At 43.6% G+C, this 19477-nt stretch overlaps 1 long non-coding RNA gene across 1 annotated transcript; it reads right to left on the bottom strand.

Annotated features, from left to right (window-relative positions):
- Positions 1-959: 959 nt before the first annotated feature.
- On the bottom strand, positions 960-17631 carry LOC120930894. Its single transcript, XR_005747773.1, has 4 exons — positions 17444-17631; positions 14171-14251; positions 4628-4727; positions 960-1386 (listed from the first exon to the last, which is right to left on the bottom strand). It is a non-coding gene; the product is annotated as an uncharacterized LOC120930894 (long non-coding RNA).
- Between the last annotated feature and the right edge of the window lie 1846 nt (positions 17632-19477).

Genomic DNA, 19477 nt, shown 5'->3' with positions numbered 1-19477 from the left:
ACTGGGAATCTGGACCACCATTTATAAACATAAAATAACAAGCTGTAGTTACACTGAATTGCCACTAGATATCAGCACCAAGTCATGATTAAAGTGGAGGTTCACCCAAAAAAAAAATTTTTAACATTACATTCAGCCGAGTTGTCCTAATGACAATCGGCTGTTTTTTTCCCCCCGTACATAACGTATTTCACCGCTGCTTCCGGGTATGTCTTCTGCGGGACTGGGCATTCCTATCTGATTGACAAGCTTCCGACCGTCGCATAGTACGCGTCACGAGTTGCCGAAAGAAGCCGAACATCGGTGCGCAGGCGCCGTATAGAGCCGCACCGACGTTCAGCTTCTTTCGGCAACTCGTGATTCGCTGTATGCGACAGTCGGAAGCCTGTCAATCAGATAGGAACACCCAGTCCTGCAGAAGACATACCTGGAAGCGGCGGTGAAATACGGTATGTACGAAAAAAAACAAAACAGCCGATTGTCATTAGGACAACTCGGCTGAATGTAATGTTAAAAATTTATTTTTGGGTGAACCCCCGCTTTAATACATACATCAACTCCAATGTGACTGTAATGGATACAAAATAGATGTTTCAGAACATAATGTACTCCTTTAGTAAATCTGCATCAATGTTTCTGCTTCCTAGTAGTAGATTATAGCATGCAGCCCTCTACCTGATATGGTAAAATCCAGTTGTTAGTGAGCTAAGATATGTTCCTTTGCTGTTTGCTACTTAACCTGATTATATATACTGATCAGCCATATTATTATGACCACCCACCATAAACCTTGGAGGCACGGCCGCCACTAGACTTCTCAAGCTATGCTGTGGTATCTGGTACCAAGTCGTCAGTAGCAGATCCTTAAAGTATATATTAAGACTCGTAAACATTGTTCAGAGATGCCAATTGTTGTTCAAGTATAACCCAATCCAACCGTGGTGAGGAAATCATCAGTGTTTTGTGTTGCAATCATTTTTATTGAAGGTAATAAGCATAGTAATGCACAACATGCAGTAGAATACAGCTGATGATTGAAGGAAGAGTACAGGCAAATAGTAACAATCAGATACATATAGAGGAAGTGAGGGGTGCAGTCAGAATTACTCATATCTCTAATACATTCAGTCTGTAGATGCCAACTGATTATTTCTATGCAGTACAATTTAACAGTATTCAGTGTTTACCGCCGATGTATAAAGAAAAGACTGCTTATAGTATAATAGTCATCAGGAGATAGAAAAGACATCAAATAAGCTAGTATAGAGAGAAGTGGGGGGATGCAAGGGAAAAGGAAATATTCTGTGTTTGTTTCATGTGATTTTCATTATTTTCTTCTAGTTTCCAGCACATCTGTAAAGCTCCATGGAGTTGTCGCCAGTTCATCTAAAAATGAGAAAGTGTATAGACAGAGATCATTACAACGTGTGAAGGATAATGTTAAAGCTGAACTCCTGCCTTGCCTTCAATCCTGCACAGTTGTACAGACTCCTCTCCTGTACTGTGATTACTTACAAGTTAGAAAGAGGCTTCCCTGATTTCTGGGGCCCGGCATTACTGTCCCTGGCCCGCCCCTTTCATTCAGTATATTTTAATCATGGAGGCTCAGCATCGCATATGGGCGCTACATAAGGTGGTCTGGATGCAAATACAGCCTGCCTAAGAATGACCACTCTTGCAGACTCCTCCCACGAGGCAGCCCACTACTTACATCAGGGCTGAGGGCTCTTGAGGGGAATACTGAGGCAGGGTGCTGGGATGTTTCGCAAATTTTTTAAAGTAATGCTTTTATTTTTTGCATGGTATTTTTAATATTTGCACATTGTTTTTCAGTATTTTAGGGAAACTTTACAAATTGGATATTTATGTTTTTTTTGTTTTTTTTTTAAGCTTGCACAGGAAATTACAGTGGTGTTGATTTACTGAAACTGGAGAGAGCAGAATCTGGTGTAGCTGTGCATGGTGGCCAATCAGCTTTTTACTTCAGATTGTTCTTTTAACCACTTAAGCCCCGGACCATTTTGTTGCTAAATCCGCGATTCAGCATTGCGTCACTTTAACTGACAATTGCGCGGTCGTGTGATGTGGCTCCCAAACAAAATTGACGTCCTTTTTTTCCCACAAATAGAGCTTTCTTTTGGTGGTATTTGATCACCTCTGCGGTTTTTATTTTTGCGCCATAAACAAAAATAGAGCGATAATTTAAAAAAAAATGCAATATTTTTTACTTTTTGCGATTAATAAATATCCCCCAAAAATATATAAAAAACATTTTTTTCCTCAGTTTAGGCCGATACATATTCTTCTACATATTTTTGGTAAAAAAAAATCGCAATAAGCGCTTATTGATTATTTCGCGCAAAGGTTATAGTGTCTACAAAATAGGGGATAGTTTTATAGCATTTTTATAAAAAAAAAATGTTTTTAACTAGTAATGGCGGTGATCAGCAATTTTTATCGTGACTGCGACATTATGGTGGACACATCGGACACTTTTGACAAATTTTTGGGACCATTGTAATTTTTACAGCGAACAGTGCTATAAAAATGCACTGGTTACTGTGAAAATTACACTGGCAGTGAAGGGGTTAACCACTAGGTGGGGCTGTAGGGGTTAAGTGTTCCCTAAGGAGTGATTCTTACTGTTGGAGGGAGTGGCTTGCTGTGACACGTCACTGATTGTGTTCCCGATGACAGGGAACACGATCAGTGACAGTGTAACTATCCAGAACGGGGAGATGTGTTTACACTAACATCGCCCCGTTCTATCTGAAACGATCGCGGGTATGCCCGCAGTAATTGAGTTCGCGGGACCCGCAGGCACGCTCATGGAGATCGGGGCGGGCGTGCGCCTGCAACAACCGCTTCTCAAAGTGGACGTACAGGTACGTCCTTTTGCCTGCCCGTGCCATGCTGCAGACGTATATCTGCGTGCGGCAGGCGGCAATCGGTTAAGCTTTCACTTGAATAAAACCTGGAAGCTGATTGGTTTCTTTGCAGAGCTGCACCAGATTTTGCACTCTCAGGTTTTAGGAAATCAACCCCAGTGTGTTATATTGTTGGGTATTGCTAAAGGAAGACAGCACAGTCACCATTTAAAGGTTATATTTTGAGAGCTTGCTAGTGACAGCAGCTTTCCCATTCCTAGATATTGGTTTATACATCTTTTTTATTTTTTTTTCACGTGGCAAGTGGTTGGTATCTAAAGTGTATTGTGTAAAGAAAGTGATTTTCTTTCCTTTTCTACTTCACTAGCTAATAAATTAAGAAAAGGGGGAGGGGGGCACAGAGGGTAAAACATAAGCAGCATTAATTTTAATCACCATTCAATGATGTAAGCTTGTCTTGTTTTATAAAGCTGCAATTAATACAATTGCCAATCACACAATAAAACTAGAGATTCTAAATCATTAATTAGCATGAACCATTTAGGCTAGGTTCATATAATTGCAGGCAAACATGCTGTTTTAGCAGAAACATGGGGGTGTCATTCATTCTTAATTAGCAAATGTGGCTTGGTGCAATTTAAAAAAAAGGGTATTTTTTTCCCTGCATTTCTGTGGGTAGGGCAGCCCATTGAATTGAATGAGTTGCCTGCACACAGAACGCAGGTCACACAAGTGTGATCTTAGCCTTAAATGCTTGCCGACCGTATACTGTACATACACAAGGCGGCTCTCCTGTGCAGAATTACATACCTGTATGCAATTCTGCACTTCCAGGTCTGGGGCACCCATGCGTCCTGCCAGCGACCCGCTCCCTCTGTGATTGGACACAGCGGGAGCCAATCAGCGGATCCGGTGAACTCAATGTCCACCTGGACCCGCCAATCATTTAGGACAGAAGTAGAATGGCCATCTGCCTATGTAAACAAGGCAGACTGCCGTTCTGTCAGTAGGGAAGGTAATGATCCTGTGTTTCTGCAGGAAAACAGATCTCTGCCTTCCCATAGTACAAGCACATACCACACAGTGAGTAAGCACTTGTTAGGCACACAGTTAACCCTTTGATCGCCCCTGATGTTAACCCCTTTCCAGCCAGTGTCATTAGTACGACAGTGCACATTTTTCTTAGTGATCACTGTATTATTGTCACTGGTCCCCAAAAAAGTGTCAAAATTGTCACTTCTTTTTTCTTAGAGCAAAAAATTTTAACCGCAGAGGTGAGCAAATACCACCAAAATAAAGCTCTATTTGTGGGGAAAAAATAACATACCGGTACATTTTAGTTGGGTACAGAGTTGCACGACAGCCCAATTGTCAATTAAAGTAAAGCAGTGCCGTATTGCAAAAAATGGCCTGGTCATAAAGGGGGTAAACCTTCAGGAGCTGAAGTAGTTAAGCCAGCCATACATGGATCGAATTGCAGCCGGTTCAGCAGGGACTAGCTGAATTTGAATCCACTTCTGTACAACCAGCCAGTTGGAAAATTTGAGTATTCTGACGGTGGAGAAGTCTCCTTGCTTCCAGAATACAACCTCAGTGGGAGTGATTCCCCATCCACATTGAATGTGTGTATGGGGAATCGAGTCATTTGTTGATTTCAGCCAGAAAAAAAAATGAATCATGTATGGGCTGCCTTAATGTAACGTGATTCTAGTATCAGGCACAGTCAGTTTTGTACTTACTGGGCATCACTTTTTTTTTACTTTTCTAGACACCAGAGATGGCACATTTGGGATTGGGTTGCTCTTCTTTACAATAACACTCTCCCACCTTGTTACACGTCTAAAAAATAAAATAAGAAAATGAAAAATATTTTAAAAAGGTCAACTATAGACAAGAATATTACTATGCAATGAAACAACAAGCACAGAGTGTGATGAAATGCATTCATTTCCTTTTAAAGCTGAACTGGTTAAGCAAATTGTCCAAATGCAGGAGTCATTTTTTATTCTTACTTTAATCTTGGTGAGCTTTGTGTGTCTTCCAATCCTGTGCAGTAATCCAATGTTAGGCTTCTTGTAAGACTGGTTATTGCTGCTCTCTATCCTTGTGCAAGGTGACTGGTCTTGTCTCCACCCCTCCTGTAGTTTTCTGCAGACAGCCTGTAGTGGGTGGAGCTACTAGGACCCTCCCACAGCTGTGCGTTCTGCATCGGACACTTTTGACACATTTTTGGGACCATTGTAATTTTTACAGCGGACAGTGCTATAAAAATGCACTGGTTACTGTGAAAATTACACTGGCAGTGAAGGGGTTAACCACTAGGTGGGGCTGTAGGGGTTAAGTGTTCCCTAAGGAGTGATTCTTACTGTTGGAGGGAGTGGCTTGCTGTGACACGTCACTGATTGTGTTCCCGATGACAGGGAACACGATCAGTGACAGTGTAACTATCCAGAACGGGGAGATGTGTTTACACTAACATCGCCCCGTTCTATCTGAAACGATCGCGGGTATGCCCGCAGTAATTGAGTTTGCGGGACCCGCAGGCACGCTCATGGAGATCGGGGCGGGCGTGCGCCTGCAACAACCGCTTCTCAAAGTGGACGTACAGGTACGTCCTTTTGCCTGCCCGTGCCATGCTGCAGACGTATATCTGCGTGCGGCAGGCGGCAATCGGTTAAGCTTTCACTTGAATAAAACCTGGAAGCTGATTGGTTTCTTTGCAGAGCTGCACCAGATTTTGCACTCCCAGGTTTTAGGAAATCAACCCCAGTGTGTTATATTGTTGGGTATTGCTAAAGGAAGACAGCATAGTCACCATTTAAAGGTTATATTTTGAGAGCTTGCTAGTGACAGCAGCTTTCCCATTTCTAGATATTGGTTTATACATCTTTTAAAAAAAAATTCACGTGGCAAGTGGTTGTCTCCACCCCTTGTCTCCACCCCTCCTGTAGTTTTCTGCAGACAGCCTGTAGTGGGTGGAGATACTAGGACCCTCCCACAGCTGTGCGTTCTGCACAGGCCATGTACAGCACAGTGATGATGTTCCTGGGTTTGCAAAATTATTCGGTGCACACAAAAAGTGGATTTATACCCTTTGTACAGGAATATATTTGAATTCAAGTTTTTTGTTACCTAGAGTTTTTGTTGTCCAACTTTAACCCCTTCCCACCACCGCCTCCCAATCCTTTCACAGGATCTAAATGCCGGGAGGCAGAGGCAGACATTCCAATAATGTGACAGCTGTGATTGGCAGTGTGATCTGAGGTTATTTTAAATTTGAACTCCAGGCACATATAAAGTAAACACCATTTCGTCCAGTAATACCTTCATTAGAAAATCATGAAATGTAGTTCAGATATGTAGGCAGCTGGAGTTAGGTACAGTGGCGTCTCCAGCTTTCATATTTAGGGGGGGGGCACAGGGACAAAAGTAGGGGGGGCAACTATGAAATGCAATTATATATATATATATATATGTAGCGCCCCCTTACTTTCAGTATGGCACTACGCTAAAGTTAGTGGGGAATGGGAGAGTTATTTTGCTCCCATTCATAATTTGTTAAATTTGGGCTGCTGTCATTCCTGAACTGTCCTGTAGGTCAGTCTGCGCTCCAGGTATGTCGAACCCACCCCTGGGCGACAGTTGGGGATAGAGGGGTTCTGGCAGAGCCACTTTTCCCCAGCAGCCAATTAGAGGAGTTTTCCCTCGTGGGGCATGCTGGGGGAGGGTATATCTGTGGCAGACGCCATTTTCCTTGGTTCTTCGCGGGTTTCAGGTTCCAGGTGCGGCACCCACCTTTAGGGTGTGCGCATCCAACGGACCCTGGCGATATGGCCTACCTGGCCAGGGTCGCATGCTATGCGGAGCTCCATGTTGCTGAAAGGGCCAGGGCCCAGTGACTTGCTGGGTCCCCAGCTTTATTGAAGAGATCCCAAGCTATGTGCTGTGCGGTGGTGGGTCGGCTCAGGGAAAACGGTGACCCTAACCTAATCTTCTGGGAGGATTTGCTCCATCCATTTAGCTCATCCAAGTACTAGGTCTGTGGCAGAGGCCTGTTCCTCCCAGCAACCATAAAGTGGCGCTTCGGCTGCCAGACTCGTGGCATGAGTTTGTCCGGAGGCACTTCTGGCTAGAGTGGCGACGAACTGTATCTACTACTACTGAGAGCAGGATTGCTCTTTTCATATCCAGGCCTAATACTGCAAATTTCTCTCGCTTCATCAACCTTTTCTCTCTACCTCATGTTGATGTTGGTCATGTTGGGCCAAAAAATAGAGCATTCAGAAAATCCCCTTTGCTGATTGGACATTAGTTTACTGCTCTACTCACTACAATCACCCTAGACAACGATAAGAGGTAACTTAATACGCCGATCCCAAACAACCAGCGGCTCCTCAGGGGGTATCACTACATATATATATATATATCCTGGGGCCCTTTACTACGATCCCTCAACGGGCCCTTCCACATGTTCTGCAGGGAGCTCCCTTCCTACTATACTGGGGCCCCCCAGGGTGTCCGAAAACAAGAGATATATGTCACCAGCACACCAAGAAAATATTAGGGTCCAAAGCAGTGGGAGAACTATCAGGGTTGCAAAGGTTGTCTTGCCACCGGGCCCTGGTGTTCTACCACTGTGGATTTCCCCAGCTGTCCTGTCCCTGCTATTGACGGCGCTGGTCTGGCATCTGTCTCCTTGGCAGCGGCGGCAGTCTATTCGGACTTAGTGCTGGTGACATTATGTGTGAATGCAGGGGAAGGCTGGCACTATTGGTTATAGAGAGCCGAGCCCCCAGCTGGTCACCTAGCAGCAGTAATGCTGTATAACCTTCTCTGTTGACATGCTGATCGGGATGTGATCCAGGTGATGCTCCCAGTCAGATCTAATAAATACAGTATTTATTAGCATCAAGAGCACAACCACATATATATAATCAAATGTATGTTCAGCAGCCATGTGGGCTCTATGCCTGTAAAGTGTGGTCTTTGATCAATAAAATCACTGATATTTAACACTAGGATTTGACTAAGAGCATCACCTGGGTTGCATCACGATCAGCTTGTCAGAGAAGGCTCCACTGCTGCTAAGCAAGCTGCAGGGTGCTTAACTGTCTGCAACCAATAGAGATGGGCTGGGCATGTTCAAAACTCCACATGCCACAGCCTGCCAGGAAGCCGACACTCCACAGTGCTAATCACAGCCAGTGAGACATTTCCTGATCTGTGCAGCTGCAGACCGGGAAATGTCTCAATGCCTGTGATTAGCGCCGTGCAGTGTGGACTTCCTGGCAGGCTCTGGCATGGGGAATTTTGAACATGCCCAGCCCATCTCTAACAACAAATTGTTCTGGCCCTCCTATACATCAGCCCCATAAAGTAACCAGCACTGGGTTCCAATGTGCTGCCGCCACAACCACGGAGACAGAGACCAGCACTGTGAATAGCCGGGACAGGACAGCAACTCTGGTTGTTCTAGCACTGGTCCACACTGAGAGGATTCCTCCATCCACCTATAATGTGTAGATGGGGGAATTGGATCATTTTTTTTTTCATTCAACCTAATAGTTGAATGAAAAAAGTGATCATTGTATGGGCTGCCTAAGAGCTAAGACCAGCCATAGACAGTTTAAATCTCAGCTGGTTCAGCAGGAACTGGCTGAGATTTGAACCATTAATGAGCAGATTCTCTTATGATTATCACTAATGGTTGCTGTATAACCACTAGTGATAATCACTGTTTGTTGGGAGAATACAATTGCTGGGCAGGAGGGATATTCCCCTGTCAGCACTGTCTGTGTTGATGGGGGAATCATGCAAGTTTCTTTCCTGCAATCTGTGGAAGCAGGAAATAAATTTGCACCGTATATTGCCTCCCTAACTGAAAGTGAAAGTTAAATTGTGAATGTCTTGAAAGAACAGGAGAGGGGAGGGAGACAGATGGGGGAGAGAAAGGATGGAGATAATGTAGTTCAGTGATTAAGGTGTACTGCAGTCTGCAGTGCACACACTTACCCACGGTCCAGACTAGAATCTCAGGCATCATTCACACACAGCCAGGAATGCTGCTGATTTCCATATTTCCCACCCACACATCCCCCCTCTTCAGATACAGCACACCGGGATAGTGTGGGTGGGACTGGCAGGAGGAGGAGGAGCTTTATTCCTCCCTGCTCGATTGTGAGGCGAGTGAGGGGTGTGGCTGGACTCGCTGGGCTGTGAAAGAGTGTCATAGACTTACACTCGGCTCAGCTTGCAGTCACCACTCTCGGAATTTACAGGCTGGTTCTCCTGTCCTAAGGACGGGAGAAATTAGTCTGTTTTTTCAGTAACTGAGATGAAGGCTTGGGCCCCCCTCCCCCACACTGCTCATGGAGTCCTTCCTGCAACTCGCTCTTCTCCGTTCCAATGAGGATGCAGGGGAAGGAGCAGATCGGGCGGCTGTGGTTGTGTGAGCGCTCGCATTATGCAGTCAGCTAGCAGAGGGAGGGGGAGGAATCCCCCGCAGGAGATGACTGGGGACACTCTCCCTCTCACGAGAGACTGTGTTACTCCAGCGGCGGCCCAAGCAAAATACAAAAAATGAAAAAAAAAACATGTTGGGGGGGGGGGGCACATGGTGGGGCACAGCATAATGTTGGGGGGGGTTAGGGCCCCCTCTGCCCCCCCACTAGGGACACCATTGGTTAGGTAGAGGTTCCCTTGCAGGTTGCTCCTACTCTCGGTGGAGTTTCATTTGGGTGGCACTATATAAAGTTGGTGAAGCTTGGGCTATGGGTCATTCTTGGTCGGAAACCAGAGAGAGATGAGGGTTTCTGCCAGTGGTGTATGTGCTCTCCCCTATGGGGAAGGGGCTGATGGAAGCTCCTCTCTACTATCTCCACCATCTGTAATATTTATCAAGAGGCAAACTACAAAGGGAGAGGCTTGGACAGTATCCTGCAGAGAAACAGAGGTTGGTGTTTCCCTTTGTCCTCCCCTCCGGGAAGCAATGGTCTGAATGTGGTGTCAGGATTGAAGTATGCCAGCATAAGCCACAAACACTCTGGTTCGGTGCTATGAATCTCCCAAGTATTTTGAATCTCCAGTCACTATATGAAATATGACAGTATATGGACTGTTATGATTATTCACTGAGTTATATGAGTAAAGAAGTTTGACTGCATCTGGAAGCCCCTGTGTGATATTTTATGGAATTAAGTATTTATGTCAGCCAATAACTGGGGAATGAAATATGAGGTCTGCTTACTGGATCAAGCCTAACCGTCTGGGCCCTGGAAGCTGACGTGTGGACCACACGTGTAGGTGCTCCTAGAGGAGAGGGCTAGGAGAACTGGGTGTTTAGGCCCTAGGCCTCATGCCACCATCCATGCATGAAACAGTATTATTTTGGGCTGAATAACCTTTGACACCCTGCAGCACACACCTAGGGGCTGGCGACTGGCTGCATGTAGGACCCATATGAGAAAAAAGTGTCTCTATTGCAGCCTCCTGTAACCTCAGAGGAGCAATCAAACTATAGAGGTAAGTACTGCACCAGGAGCTATTGAAGACTTACATAAATATGATAATGTGATCAATGCATTTCACCTTAATTGTCCAATCACAGCTGAAACAAGTCCAATGCCAGGCTGTTGTGCTTAAAAAAAAAAACTATGTTAGGTAGAATATGAAGGCTGCAGGATTATCATACTTCTCCTGGCTTCATTACATAGTAAACCACTGACAAAGAGAAAGCATTCAGCCACTGAAGTCTGAAAGCAGAATAAACCTCCCTGGCCGGTATGACTATGTCAGATTTTTGATGCTGAAAGCGGTACAAGTGTTTTGCATAGAAATTTGGCGGTATATATTGTAGGCCTGTAATTCTTAGAATAAACTCTGGTCCAAAACAAGAGTCTAGGTAGATATCCCGGGTATGATAAAGTTTGAAACATAAAATCATAAATAATAATATAATAAATAACTATAAATAATTATAACAAATAATAATATAATAATAATAAAAAATTATTAAATAATGTAATCAAATCAAAAAACAGTGAAATTTGCTAAGTTGCAGAATTGTCACTGTCATTACTTTCGGTGTTTGATGACGAATTTCCCCTCAAATCGCTATTCACTCAATTCTGCAAGTGATTCTAATTTATTATCGCTGTTTTCTAGCTGGTCCAAAAGCACTTTTGATGTAAACGGACACTTTTTGGTTGCTATGAACAATCTCCAGTTTTCAGGCAGAAAGAACAGTATTTATAATAAAAAACTGCATGCAGGGCACTGGACAAAGCATATAGGGGACAAAGGGGATGTGAAACAATTTGATACAGCATTGTAATCTGTAAGATTACAGTGTACTGTATGTATACTGTGTTTTACACTTTTTGAATTTGGCGCCGAGCTTCGTCCCCGTGCGTCGCAACGCTCGCAGGGAACGGAGCTTGGCACTGTGAATCGAGCGGGGACACAGCTCACAGACACAGCGGGGAGATATTGCAGGATCCATGGGACAAGGCAAGTAAGCTGTACATGGATCCTGCTATGCGATCCCGAGTGTGGCTCGCGGTTACCGCTTTGGTACTGAAAATTCACCCTGAACCACACTCTGTAATACTGCTAAGAAGGTTAAATTGTGATGGTGTTGGCCAGTATTTGCCATAATGTGCAATTATTAAAACATATTTGCACATTATAACACATGTCCTCTTCCAGTGATGTAAGGTCTAACCTCCCCATTTTTATTTTGTCTCCACCGGTGCCAAGGTATTTTCCTCTGAATAAGTCCCATACCATGTTTCCTCGAAAATAAGACCTACCCTGAAAATAAGCCCTATTGTGATTTTTGGGGAGGGCTGCAATATAAGCCCTTCCCCAAAAATAAGACCTAGTGTGGTATGTGATGTGGGCTGCGTGTGCTGGATTCCTTAGGTATAGCGCTGCTTAACGCTCAGCTGGCCTCCCGCTGCTCTCCTCCTCTTCTTCCAGCTGTCAGCAGGGGATCCCCCCCAGTGCTCAGAACGGGAACAAGAGCTCCAGCGGGCTCAGCTGATGTCCCGCTGCTCTTCTCTTCTGCCAGCTGTCAGCGGGGGATCTCTGACCCCCCTCACTCTGCAGTGCTCCGGCGGGTCACGGGAGCGGCACTTCTTTGGGAAGGTGTTTGTCACACATAGATTGCAGAAAGGTACAGTTTTCATTATCTGATACTGTAATACAGTGCATTCTGAAGTTTTGCAGGCTATTTTACTTGGTTTCACTGGCCACTGGGGATTTCTGACAGGCAGGGTGGGAGATTGGGGGTGAAGACAGCACATGACAAGCCCTACCCCGAAAATAAGCCCTACTGGGTATTTTGTTGCTAAAATTATTATAAGATCAGGGTTTATTTTTGGGGAAACATGATATATGCATAATTAAGATACATTATATCAGTATTCAGATCCAATGGGCCAGAACGGTACAAAGTAAAGATCAAGAACAATCACTGTGCCTGTGCCTTTACAAATCAAGCCAGCACAAGATTCCTTTAACTGCAATACATTTTGCCCTGGCTGTGTTGTCTAGCAGAAGTGGCTAGATTGCAGGAGTAGCTGAACAGAATTACCAGTCCTTCAGCACCTAAAAGGCATTTTGTGCCAACAATACTCCTGTGTACAGAGTAGGTCTATTAAGATATTTTTGTTGAGTTTGGTATGGAAGACTGAGATGGGTGTTATTATATTGAATAGTCCTGTTTTGTACATATTTGTAAATCAATATCACATACCTGTATACCAGTGCTCGCCCAAACTTTCAAACAAAGGGTCGGTTTTACTGTCTATCAGACTTTAGGGGGGGCAGAGTGACCAGTGGAAGTAGAAAATGCCCCAGTGACAGTAGGAGTAAAAAAAATTACATAGTGCCTATAGTCAGTAGAAGGAGCAATAGTACCCAATAGTACCCAACTGGTATTAGTGGGAGGAATAGTGCCTAATTGTTTATATCAGTGGGAGAAATTATACACCATCATTGGTATCAGTGTAAGGAAAAATGGCCCCCTTGTTGGTGTCAGTGGAAGAATAGTGCTCCAAGGACTGATAAAGGCAAGCAAAGGGGCCGCATTCGGCCCACGGGGCACAGTTCGATGACCACTGACCAGGGCTTTTTTCTCAAACAATAGGTGCTGGAACTTAACCACGGCCCCACAAAACCCCTCCCCTACACACACCCTCCAAATCACATCAGTGGGTGTGATCAGTCAAATTTCACGAAACAGTAGGAGGATCTTAAAGGGGCATTAAATACCAGGATTGCATTACATACAAAGTGCAGAGCTGTCACTTGTAAACACAGAAACCAGACTTCTGTGTTTACAAGTGATTGTGGTGAGCAGGCACTAAAGGGTCTGAGCCAGAGGTGTTAGAACTTAGTTCCACCAACTTCCCCCTGAAAAAAAGCCCTGCCACTGACATATACAAATTCTATAATACAGGGCTGGTAATCAGATGAGGTCTCTTCCATGACATATCATTTCAAAATATATAAATATCTACTGAAATATTAGTAAAATTTACAGGAGTTAGTAATGGCAGGCTTCCAACATGCTGTCATAATTGGTTGTCTGGGCAGTGGAAGTTCATAAAGATATGAGAAGAACACACAAAATAGATGAAGCAGTTGCCTTGGATGGATATGAAATCAGGACTCTATGATTGGTTATTATCTATTAAAGTAGCACAGATTTACTGTACCCCCAAATATGTAAATCATTGCAAAGTCTTAACACTCAGCCGGCAAACTGGTTATTGATCAATTACTCAACATTTTAAAGCCACTGGGTCAGTATGGATTTACATGCAGTCAAGAATCCAAATACCAACAAGGCACCAATTTATACTCCCAGACCCTTTAGTATCCGTTTCGCAGAGCCTTGTAGCAGCACGTGTCCCAAAACCTTGATACTGGTTGCATTCCCATTTGTAGATTCTTTACAGTTCGCACAGCTTTTGATCACTTATTGCACCGCTTACCCATCAATACAGGAGTTACAGTTTTAAAATATGTTTTACATCCCCCCTACCCCACCCATCCCAAAGGCTGAGATGCCACAAGAAATACCTCTAAGACTGTTCCTTACTCCGAGATCAACAGATCCAATTTAAATGTGCATCTGTAGTCTGGTGTCTCCTTACACACTAACACACAATGGGTCAGTATCATAGCACTGGTCAGGAATTGCACCCTACAAATTTCTTTCATCACATCTTTTCATTAAACAAGAAACCCCAAAGACTCTTATAATGCAACCTTACCACTTGACCAGGGCACTCAGCATTACAGGCCAGGGACTCATATACAGCTTCTTTGCTTCTGCACGCTCCCATGTAGCAGACCTGCAAAGGCAGAACATATATATATATATTAGCAGACACCCTAGGGAATAAAGTGGCGGTCATTGCAACTTTTTATTTCGCACGGTAATTAATTCATAAAAAACGCTTTCATGAATTAAAAAATAACAAAACAGTAAAGTTGGCCCAATTTTTTTGTATAATGTGAAAGATGATGTTGCGTTATTATATTGAATAGTCTTGTTTTGTACATATTTGTAAATCAATATCACATACCTGTATACCAGTGCTCGCCAAACTTTCTAAACAACGGGTTGGTTTTCTGTCCTTCAGACTTTAGGGGGGCAGAGTGACCAGTGGAAGTAGAAAATGCCCCAGTGGCAGTAGGAGTCAAACAAATAACATAGTGCCTGTAGTCAGTAGAAGGAGCAATAGTACCCAACTGGTATTAGTGGGAGGAATAGTGCCTAGTTGTTTATATTAGTGTCAATGTCAGTTAGTGTACCCCCCCCCCCCCCCCCAGCCAGTGTCAGCAAGTGTCAGATTGCCCGCCACATTATCACAGTCCCACTATAAGTCACTGATCACTGCCATTACTAGTATTAAAAAAAAAAAATTACAGTATATATATGTAGCACCCTCTACCTTTAGGTAGGAGCTAAATGTTGTGTTTTGTGTTAGCTGCCAGTGCGGGTAAATTTTACAGGCCTATGCTGTGATCTAGGCCTATTTGTTTTGATCTGGGGGCAGGGTTGTGGTTTAGTATAGCAGTGGGTGTGACTGACATGTACTTAGCTGTTGGGTGCCTCCCCTGTTTCCAGGGAGAATGTTCTGGAAAAGGGGCCAGGCAGAGAGCTGAAGTGACATGGGGTACATGTGAGGAGCTCTGACCAATCCCAAACTAGGATTGTCAGGGGGCAGGCCTCCTGCATATACCCATGGTCAGCCTGCTGGGGGGCGGGGGAGTTTTCAGCTGGGTGAACTGAAGGGTGGAGTGTTAGACTGTGCCTGAGGGAACCTCCATCTGGGGGGTTTACCTCAGATGGAGGAGTTCGGGAGCTGGGAGGGAGCCTCTCCTTACACGGTCATGGAGAGGTGTCCTGGAACAGGAGCTGGAAGAGACAGTTGGTCTGCACGTCTGGAGTAAGTCCTTCAGGAAGGATCCAGGGCAGGTGTCGTTGAGTGAAAGCATAGTGGAGAGATCTGGAAGAGGCATGCCAGGGGAGCTGGATGTAGAGTCAGAGGGAGAGACTGTGGAGTTTGTGTCAAATTGATGCAGCCGTGAGGGCAGGCAGGATTTGCAAGTCAGACTTGCTGGGATCAGTAGTCTATCACCATTTAAAGTGGAGGTTCACCCACATTTTTTTTTTTAACATTAGATTGAGGCTAAGTATGCGAAGCAGAATCGGGTGTTTATTTTAAAATCAATGCTGTACTTACCGTTTTAGAGATCGATGTTCTCCCACCGCTTCCAGGTATGGGCTGCGGGACTGGGGGCGTTCCTACTTGATTGACAGCCTTCCGACGGTCGCATACAGCGCGTCACGAGTACCTGAAAGTAGCCGAACGTCGGTGCGCAGGAGCCGTATAGAGCCGCACCGACGTTCGGCTTCTTTCGGCAACTGGTGACGCGATGTATGCGACCGTCGGAAGGCTGTCAATCAAATAGGAACGCCCATTCCCGAAGATCATACCCGGAAGCCACGGAGAACATCTATCTCTAAAACGGTAAGTACTGAATTTATTTTAAAATAAACATCCGATTCTGCTTCGCATAATTAGCCTAAATCTAATGTTACATTTTTTTTTTCGAGTGAACTCCCGCTTTAAAACGGTTGCTGCCATAAAGGGGTACTGCAGGCCCTGGCCTACAAAGGGTCAAGTAAATTAACTGGGACTTATTCAGAGTGAGGCCTAGTCATGTTCTGATGGCGTGACAGGATTACTAAGACTGTGACAGTCTGATAGGACAATTTTCAGTCTTTTTTCGTTCATATAATAGAAAAAAAAAACTGCGGTGATCAAATACCACCAAAAGAAAGCTTTTATTTGTGTGAAAAATTATATAAATTACATTTCCGTACAGTGTTGCATGACTGTGCTATTGTCGGTTAAGGTAGAGCAGTGCTGAATAGCAAAAAATGGCCTGGCCATGAAGGGGGTAAAACCTTCTGGGGGTGGTTATAGAGACTTTCAGGGAAATGCGGCAGTCTCTGCACATAGTCACACTCCCTTGTCACCTTCTCCCGTCAGCATCCTTCTCTGTAAAAGCTCTGGTGTCAGAGCCTAAACAGAGGAAGGACAGTATGACAGCAGCATGTGACTGGCTGCTTAAAGGGGTCGTAAAGGTACATTTTTTCCCCTAAATAGCTTCCTTTACCTTAGTGCAGTCCTCCTTCACTTACCTCATCCTTCGATTTTGCTTTTAAATGTCATTATTTCTTCGGAGAAATCCTCACTTCCTGTTCTTCTGTCTGTAACTACACACAGTAATTTGAGGCTCTTTCCCTGGTGTGGAGAAAGCCTCTTGAGGGGAGAGGGGGTGAGCAGGAGTGTCAGGATGCCCACTAACACACAGCTCCTTTCTCTATCTGCAAAGTAGAGAGTGTCCTGATACCCCTGCTTGCCCCCTCCCCCCTCAAGAGGCGTTCTCCACACCAGGAAGAAAGCCTTGCATTACGGTGGTGAGTTACAGACAGAAGAACAGGAAGTGAAGATTTCTCAGAAGAAATAAGGACATTTAAAAGAAAAATCGAAGGATGAGGTAAGTGATGGAGGACTGCACTAAGGTAAAGGAAGCTATTTAGGGAAAACATTTTTTACCTTTACAACCCCTTTAAGCCCAAGAGCCATCACGAAAGAGGAAGTCACATGCTCTCTCATACTCAGAAGCCCAGCTCTATTAAATTTTGAAAACAGATTCTATCTGCTACTATTCATAGTCATGTACTAATTGTGTACAGGTTTTAGTAATTAGATCTACAGGACACAGAACTACTGTATGCATACTACAGCAAGACATGCATTTGAGCTCTTCTCTTGGGGTCAGAAGTAAAGCTTTCTGGATGGGGAAGCAAGCAAGTGGGAAAATCTTGAACTGGTTTCTTGGACCCACACTAAATATTAACACAGACATTCTGAGGACCAAAGAGATGGTGGTATTTTTGGACCCTATAACTCTTGATTTCTGAATTTCAAAAGCAGTAGTGAAAGGTCAACAGTGTAGAAGCTCACCTTCTCCTCTCCACACCTTGTTCCATTCTGTACCATGATTCCAGATGGGTGCAGGGCAGCCTTGCAAGAATCAATTGTATATTTGCTGTCATAGTCAATAGGATATTCGTTTCCACCGGAGCAGTATATAACACCACATTTTATATCCCTAACAGGAGACAAAGATCTCTACTGTTAAATTACTTGCAAAAATAACCACACATTTTACTGTGTTGATACATGTATATTATCAGGCTTATGTGGTAAGACAGTGTAATGAATGAGCCTTGGCGCTTCAGTGAAAGAGACTCATGGCTGGCAGAATCATGGTGGTAGTTCTTGACCAATCTCTCAACAAATAATGCAGGGATGCTATTGGCTGTCTTTAATAAAAGTGGACAGGAGAGGACTAGTTTTTAACAAAGGAATTAGATTGAGATTATTATTGGGCTTTCAGTGATATAGGACTTAGTTTGTGACACTGGTGATGTGATTAAATGTCCCTACGGTCCTTTACAAAAGTCTTGGACTTCTGGTTAGGGCAAGTTTTTACTGTTTAAAAGTATACTTGCTATATGTATGCAGCTATAAAGTTGTAGTCTAGTCCTTCTAACCTAGAGCATTTGTGCCAGGCAATGTGGTCATTTACGTTTTGGGATGTCTCACCAACATAGATCACACAGATCACATATGAAGACTGACAGGTATAATATCCTTTAACTTCAATCCTATGACCTATATGTGGGTGAGACAAAAATGTACCCCTGGTCATTGAGTTGCATTGAATGCAGCTCAGACAGGGGAAGGAACCATTGTTTTTAGGTCCCAAAAATGTTACAGGAGGGGTAGGGATATAGTATTGATCAGTCCTCACTAGTCTATCTTGCAATGTTGTACCCTGTCTATAAGACAGAAGAGGTGGTGTATTAAATTCAGAAATATTAGGATAATTTCCACCCAATATGGACCAGTGTTTCCTGATAATACTAAATATCCTGAAGGAAAATGGATGAAATTGAGCCACAAATGGAATCCTGCTTTGTCTAATAATTTTGGGTTTGATATCTAATGAAATCATCTCCTGTTCTTTATGTACCACCTCTAAAGGGTAATCCCTCTGTGTGAGTCTCTCTTCCATTTCATTAAGTCACTGATAGCGTGTTTCTGGATTATTTAAAATCCTATTTACCCAAGTCAGTCGGCTTTTGGGAATGGATTTAAATACACCTAGAGGGTGAAAGCTGGTATAATGTAATAACTGATTACGGTCTGTAGCTTTTATATACAGATCACAAATGATTTTAGATCCCTGTATGGTCAACATGGTGTCTAAAAATTACACCTGTGTTGTACCATAGGTGATATTAAAATAATCAATAACCAAGTCGCCTATCCATATAGAAAACACGTCATCAATGAATCTGGGCCACCCCTTATAGTGGTCCAGAAAACAATTTCTTATTAAAAATGAACAAATTCTCAATCATGTCCATGAAAGTGTTCGCATATGGAGGTGCAACATTGGAACTCATTGCTGCTCCTTTCAATTGAAGAAAATTAGCCTCTTTAAAAATAAAGTAATTTTCTTCAAGTACAATGGCCAATAGTTTCAATAAAAATGTACCGTAATCTATACATTTTCATATTGACGGGACTGGGTTAGAAGCTGATGAAGCTGATGATATGCCAACTCCCAATTCATGGGGAATAATCGCATACAAACTGGATATATCCCATGTGACTAGGATGGAATCAGAAGCTACTTGAACCTCCCTAATTTTATTAAGAAAATCACCTGTATCTTTGATATAGGACTTAGTTTGTAACACCAGTGATGTGATTAAATGTCCCTACGGTCCTTTACAAAAAGTAAAGGACCGCATTGCCCAGCACAAATACTCTCTATATGAGACAAACTTACTCAACTTCCATTAGCTAGGCATTTTGCTGAAAAGGGCCATGCGATTTCTCAACTGAAATTTATGGTTATAGATTGAGTAAGTCGCAGTAGGAGAGGTGGTAATCGTGAGTTCATTTTGAGAAGAAAAGAAGCAC

This window comes from Rana temporaria, chromosome 3 (genome assembly GCF_905171775.1).
Source record: "Rana temporaria chromosome 3, aRanTem1.1, whole genome shotgun sequence".
In the NCBI taxonomy this organism is placed as follows: domain Eukaryota; kingdom Metazoa; phylum Chordata; class Amphibia; order Anura; family Ranidae; genus Rana; species Rana temporaria.
The sequence above is the reverse complement of the archived record's forward strand: the minus strand, read 5'-3'. Positions and strand labels throughout refer to the sequence as shown.